The sequence below is a fragment of the Neolamprologus multifasciatus genome, chromosome 16 (genome assembly GCF_963576455.1).
Source record: "Neolamprologus multifasciatus chromosome 16, fNeoMul1.2, whole genome shotgun sequence".
NCBI lineage: Eukaryota > Metazoa > Chordata > Actinopteri > Cichliformes > Cichlidae > Neolamprologus > Neolamprologus multifasciatus.
In genome coordinates this window covers 29,053,686-29,060,654 of record NC_140454.1, presented here as the reverse complement: position 1 = coordinate 29,060,654, position 6,969 = coordinate 29,053,686, and the positions used below count along the sequence as shown (strand labels likewise).

The 6,969-nt window shown below is 38.4% G+C and overlaps 1 long non-coding RNA gene across 1 annotated transcript; it reads right to left on the bottom strand.

The window, feature by feature from the left end:
* Positions 1-1,706: 1,706 nt before the first annotated feature.
* Positions 1,707-5,397, bottom strand: LOC146501026 (uncharacterized). The gene is made up of 4 exons (XR_014869738.1): positions 5,200-5,397; positions 5,036-5,111; positions 4,749-4,942; positions 1,707-4,424 (listed from the first exon to the last, which is right to left on the bottom strand). It is a non-coding gene; the product is annotated as an uncharacterized LOC146501026 (long non-coding RNA).
* Positions 5,398-6,969: the final 1,572 nt, after the last annotated feature.

The following is a 6,969-nucleotide window of genomic DNA, read 5'->3' as shown; positions in this document are numbered from 1 at the left end:
ATCCGAGGGGTGGAATTGCTCCACTCTGTGAGACGTTGGCGGGTTGCATCCTGTGCAGCATCAGCTTCTTCTTCGGGGGGGGTGTGGTCACGATGACATGACATGCAGCCTGTCAGGATAATTGGAGAGTTTAAAAACGCAGGGATGACTCACACAGCAGCGCCTGTTGGATTCTGATTCCTGCACACAAACACATGCGGCGCTCCCACCACACGCGGCGTGGACGTATAGGCTGAGAATCAAACAGTGAGACGAGCCTTTGAGGGTTAAGTGCTTTCAGACGGACGGATTCGGTTTCAGTGCAGCCGATGTATATTTTTTAAGGGGGCCGAGCGCTGGACGCACCGGTGCTGCGAAATGTCTCGGAATGCGTTCCTAAGAAAATACAAAGGCGTAATTATCTTTATTACAGGTGGGTCCATTTATTTGTAGAAAGAGAGCAGACGAGGGGAGAAAGATATGCTGACGGACAAATAATAACAGAGTGGGATAACTTAAATACTTCACCATAGTTATTACATAAATTAAAAATAATTAACATTATACAACACAGCCAAGCAGGCTTAGTTACCCCAAAAAGGGTAAATGGAGGTTCAACTCTGGTTTAACTTCTTCACATCCACCAGATCACTGGCGACACATGTGGGGTCCGGAATTTTCAGCTGTCTTGATGATGCCCCCTAAGCATCCATCGATGGCTGGATTCTGGGTTGTGAAAAGATCGAAGCTCCAAGAAGAGTTTTATTTCTTGAGCCTCCATCAGGCGAGCTTTGACCTTTTCTCAACTTCACAGTAAAGAATATGGTAAATTACAGGGTCAGGCATAGGTGTTAAATGGGACCTTAATGTGACGATTAAGCATTAAGATCCTACAGTTGAGGATGAAATTCAGGGTCAGGGTTAAACATTGAGCTCCTGTTTGAGCTTCATGCCAAACAGGCAAATTCTCAGAAACTAGAGGTTATGACCTTTCAAATAAAGACTCAGTCATTCGTTTTGGTGTTACAGATTTTTTCATTTTGGATTTACCAAAAAGTGAAAGTTTTTTTTCTTACAAAAGGTTAGATATTAACCTTAAACCTAGATTAGTTCATCAGTGACGTGGTGATTTTTTTTTATCCAACAGAGTGAGAAAGAGTAGGCTGAAGATGAGCAAAAGAAAAAGACTAATTTAGTAGTTCAAAAGCTCCGAAAAATAAAATAAATTGAGGCAGTAACTCTAGCTTTGGTAATAGTCCTTTCATTCCACTGATTTACTTTATTAGCATTAGAGTATGTTGGTTTGTAGTAACAGTGTTATGATGCCTCACCTGTAGGCAATCAAACTGGCAGTAGTTTGAAAACAAAGCTTTAGCAGTCGTGTCAGAGCCGGTCTGTTGGTCCTGTTGTGCATAAATTGGCTGCAGATCAGCAGGGTGCGCAGTAGTGGGAGCTCCACGGGTGTTCCTCAATGAATAGTAAGCAAATGAATCTCACCTACTAAAATGATTTACACATTACTTCTACACAAAAGAAATCCCACGTTATATTTTCATTTTCACACCTGTGTTTATTTTATTTTTTATTTTTGCCAGATTTGTAACTGTTTATTTTGGGTACAATGCTTTACACTTGTGCCATATTTGACTATTTCTTTTTTTTTCCAACTTTAATTATTTTTTTTTTATTATTAATTTTAGTTAACATTAAAAGAAAAAACACAAAAAAAACACAGTAAAGAAAATTACAAACCAAAAAACATACAAACACGCTGGAGTTTACATTTCTTTTCCATCTATCCCATGCACATTTCTTGTTGTGTTGTTTTCTTGGTGCCACTTCAGAATGCTTTCCACTTCCTCCATTGTCCATCGTATTTACATCCCATCAGTCTGATATTGAATGTTATTTTTTCCATCTCTGAGATACCCTCTACAATACTAATCCAATCTCGTTGAGTGGGAGGGTCTGGATGTAACCACTTCTTTGTAATTGCTTTTTTAGTTGCGGATAGAATAATTTTTACCAAATATAAGTCCTCCTTTTGTATCTGTTCCTTTATGTTTCCAAGATACATCACCTCGCAGGTGTTTGGGAGTGCATATCCCAGAATATTATCCATGGTCATTTTAAGGTCTTCCCAATACTTTTTTAATTTTTATGCACTTCCAGAATACATGTGAATGGTCTGCTTCTGTTTCTCCACACAGTCTCCAACATTCCTGTGGACTTGAGATCTGTTTACTTTTAATGTTGGGTGTAATGAAAAAACGTGTCAAATTTTTCCAGCAAAATTCCCTCCACAACAGCGAATTTGTTGTGCTGTGTTGTATTTCACACATTCTGACCCATTCCTTCTCTGTTATAGTTATGGCCAGTTCAGCTTCCCATTTATTTTTGAGGTAAAAGGTTGTGTCCTGTCTCTCCTCTTCCAATGATCTATAGAAAGTAGAAATTGCTTTGAATTGTTTATGTTCATAGCAATTTTTTATTATTCCGATAACACCCAATGGTTTTTCGAGCCAGTCAGATTTTATTTGCTTCACGTAATAATCCCTTACTAGCAGATATCTAAAAAAAAATCACTATTTTCCAATTTGTATTTATTTTTTAATTGTTGGAAACTCATTACTGTTCCATTTTTCATTAGAGTACAAACTGCTGTAATCCCTTTTAAATCCCACCTTTTGAATGTATGGTCCAATTGTCCTGGCTTAAATTTTTTATCATGTCTAAACCATCTCAGCAGTGTGTTTAGTTTTCTCTAACTTGCTGATTAGTTATGGGTTTATGAGAGGCAACGTTTCTGTAATTCTTTGGTTTTCTTTGTGTCGTACCAAAAATCTGCGACACATTTCCAATCGTTTTATTCTGATCGTTCTATTATGATAAAAAATAACATTAAATTGTATTTTGAGAAAGTTTAGCTTTCATTGTGTCACGAGAGGATGAGTGTGTCGCTATTTCCACAAATTTTGTGCCATCGACAACACCAGAAGAAACAACCTTATATGTTCAACGGTTGGAGAGCGCCACACACTGAGTCAGTCAGTTTGGGTCAGGTTGCCATGGTTATATGCTTTCTGTTTGCGATTAAGTGTTATTTTTTCCTTGGTATTCTAATTTCACCGAAGTTTACTAAACTCAACAAACTTAATATTACTTACCGGGATATTTATTCTGTCCTCGTTTTCTTTCACCGAAAAATTGTTTCCTGCAGTGCTTGGCTCTCCTACCTTTGCTAACGTGATGCACATAGTGCAGAAGCCGATGCTGCATTCACTTACACTCGGATATCTGAGCTTCACCGTGAAAACATAATCGTACATTTGATATTTGATTGAATTTTATTGTTTCACCTTTGGGGTGGCCAGTCTGGTTGGGGGGTGGTCTGTGCCCCCCCAGGCCACCCCGCTGGACACGCCACTGCCGTGATATTCAGGACTGCAAACCGAGCAGCATTCACTGAATTTCAGCCTGTTGTGTTTGTGGATATATGACTGACTTTAATTATCCACAAAATCATCAGATTCTCTGTAAGATTAAGGTCGACTATCCAACGGCATATAAAGTAAATGCTTTAAAACAAAGTAAACGCTGAAAGTACAAACATCACTAATGTCACATAACTTTGCCGGCATGTGACCAACATAATGTTTTAATGTTCTTCATTATTAAACATTTGCACATAAATAAGTGACATAATATTCAGTACTTACTTTTGAAAGTTTACTCTTTGGCTGCTCTGCTTCTACTTCGTTGAAGTGTCTCCCAGTCCCAGTGCACTTGTTAGCATGTTTTGGTTCATGCAACTGGTCCTTCGGGTTATTGTCTCCCCAGAAACATTTCCGTTGTGTCTTGTGTACTTTTGCAGGTGTTTTTCTTTTTGCAGGTGTTTTTCTTTTTGCAGCATTTTTCTTTTTGCAAGTGTTTTTCTTTTTGCAGCATTTTTCTTTTTGCAAGTGTTTTCTGAAGTTGCAGTCCGTTTGGCCTCTCAGGGCCACCGTACTTTACACATGACTTTATGGTTAGCTCTATAACATAATATTTTTTTTGAAAGTCATGTTCCAATTAAAAGAGAGATTGATGAAGGCTTTGCTTTAAGGCGGAGCTGCCTTGTGATTGGCAGGTTGCTACCCAGTGAGAATGCAGTTTCCTCAGTTTCTCAGGTAGGGTTGAGCCACCCTTGTCATGTTCTAATTCAAAAAACAAGGCAAGCATAGCAAAGCTCAAGGCTTAAAATGATACTCCACAAACCATCCAGTTTTTATAGATGTGGGAAGCAACCTTCTGTTTTACACATTCTTTATGTTTATTTGTGTTCCTTACATGTGTTAAAAAATGTAATATTAAAAGCAGAAAGTATAACATAACAATGTTTCCATGCAGGTCCCTCCAGAAATCTTCATCTAGTCAGAGTCACTGCTGCAGGAGCTGCTGGAGTCCTGGAGAAGAGACAGATGATATTTGGTGAAGTCCTCACATTGATTCTAAATTGAGGGGTGGTTAACTCTTTTTGTCTGAGTGGTTAGGATGAGGGGTTTATTTTTCACTTATGACCTCAAAATATCCTTAAAATTGGCTTAAAGTGTGCATTTGCTGTCCTGCCACCTGCTGATAACCATCCAAACACATCTTAGGAATAACAGATTATTTCAGTGATATTTTTCAGGCTGTATTACACAAACACATCATGCTTCACTTTCAGCTCAATAACATCTACTTCCTGTTGTGGATCAAATCTGCACTGCTGCAGTATTCAGACTCACCCCGTGACAATCCCTCCCCTTCTTGTGACATTTGAGGTGCTTGTGTCCTTGCTTGTGCTGGCGCCTGTGCTTCTTCTCACATCCATGAGCATGAGGGCCATGTCCGTGTCCACCACGACCATGTCCGTGTCCACCACCACGACCATGTCCACCACCATGGCCATGTCCATGCCCTCCTTCATGACAGTGCCCGCCTAGAATTAGTCATAAATTCATCTTTTAACATTAAAATGTTTAAATATGTATAAGATATGGAAAACACACATTATGGGAGCTATGTGTTTTACCTCTTCCCTTTCCAGACATCTCCAAATTTCAAACCTCACACCCTGTAAGTTCAGATCAGAGTGAGTTCACCAAAACCTGTTCACAAAATAAAATACAACATATACAAACTCTTTCTTCACATATGCATACAAGATAATCAGCAGAGATTCAGTGTTGAACTTACTGTGTGCTGGTAACTTGATCCACTGACTCACCTGTCACCTGCCACTTTTTATATGTAAAGCCACACCTCAACCTGAAGTATGCTGAACGCCCATTTAAAGGTCAAATATAATGTTATAGTCTGCAACTGACAATGCACATACTGATAAAACCAGAATTGCATGATGATGTAAGACGGGTCAGAGTAACACACAAATGCACTTCGATTTGATGCTTAAGTACTTTGTGAGTGAACAGTGTGATTGACAGGGCTGTTTGTTCCTGCATTTTTCTCATGCAAAACAGGTGTGATTATATGTTATATTATATCTGTACCGCCTTAGAAACAGGAACTTCAGAGAAAGTTTTTTTATACTTTATTTTTTATAATAGTTGTTTGTTTCATTTGCAGGGCTACATACTCAAGTCAAGACTGTTTTAAAGGTGTCGCATTCATAAGTTCAATCCTAACATTGGCAGTTGGAATTAAAGTGGTTATCACCTCACTAAGTTAATTTAGGTTTTTCCCATGTGTTGACATAATCATATGATTATGATCCCTATGCGTGTCACCATCTCCAGTCAGACACACTGTCAGATGACGATGATGAAATGGTAATTAAAAATGTAGAAAAGCCATAAAAATATGACAGTGAAATGCTAAATTTTCCCAGGTGAGTAAAGCAAACCATTCATCTCATTATTTGCACATTAAAATAAACATTTTAATTCCAGTTAATTATTTTATCACTGAGGTGATAAAATGGAGCCGGATGTTCTCTCAGCTGCAGACTTGGTGCTGTTTAAGGGTTTGACAGTTAACATTATGTTTAAACTTCAGAATTCAAGCATGCAAATTAGAGGTTGGAGGTTGGCACAGATTGGATGTCCAGTTTCAGGATCATATATAAATGCTAAAATGATTAAAATTGTAGTGAAAAATCTTATATTTTATGCTCAGAGAAACACACACTTGATGCTCCTACTCTCCTCGCAGAGGTCTGAAGCATCTTTCAGAAACAGTAATGCTATTTTAGGAGAATGAATTCAGGAGCCTGGTAAGAAGTGAACCACCTCTGTACATAAAGCCTGGGGTTACCCTGACGTTTCCTGGATAAGCTGAATTCCTATTACCTGGTTTGGGCTTCAGGTTAGTTTCCAGATTAGAGATCAGCAGGTATGAAATCACCACCTACTCAGATCATCAGAAAATACATCAGTACAGGCGTTAAATACCTCTAATGGAACACAGAGCATACACCAAGAAGCGTGCACAGATCCTTAGGCAGAAACTTGATATATAAAGTTGATAACCATCATCAGAGTGGGTTTTTATCTTTGGCTTTTTTCAGCTGATTAATTATTACGCAACAATTATTTTTGAATTCACCGACTTGGTTTTAAGAGGATTTTGCACATTGTTATAAATACCTCCAAATATACTTGGTCCGTCCTTTCAGGTAACAAACAAAGGTTAACCTGAAACCTTGTTTGGCACTGATATTATATTTTCACAGAGTTGAAGAAGATGCAGTGAAACCTGCTTGCTTAGCATGTTGTCACGCCTCTGACTCTGAACAAATATCAAGATGGATCACACTGGATTAACCAGTTGTGAAGCTTTGTCATGTTTGTTTCCAAGTGCACTTTTTTTTTTTCCAAAAGTGACACTCCTACTAAGCCACCAAGCCACAACACAAGGCTTTTTTTGTACACTAAACACACAGTTTTTCTAATAAATTAACTCTTTACCACACAAGCTGCTGGACTTCAGCCTAGAAAACATAATGGT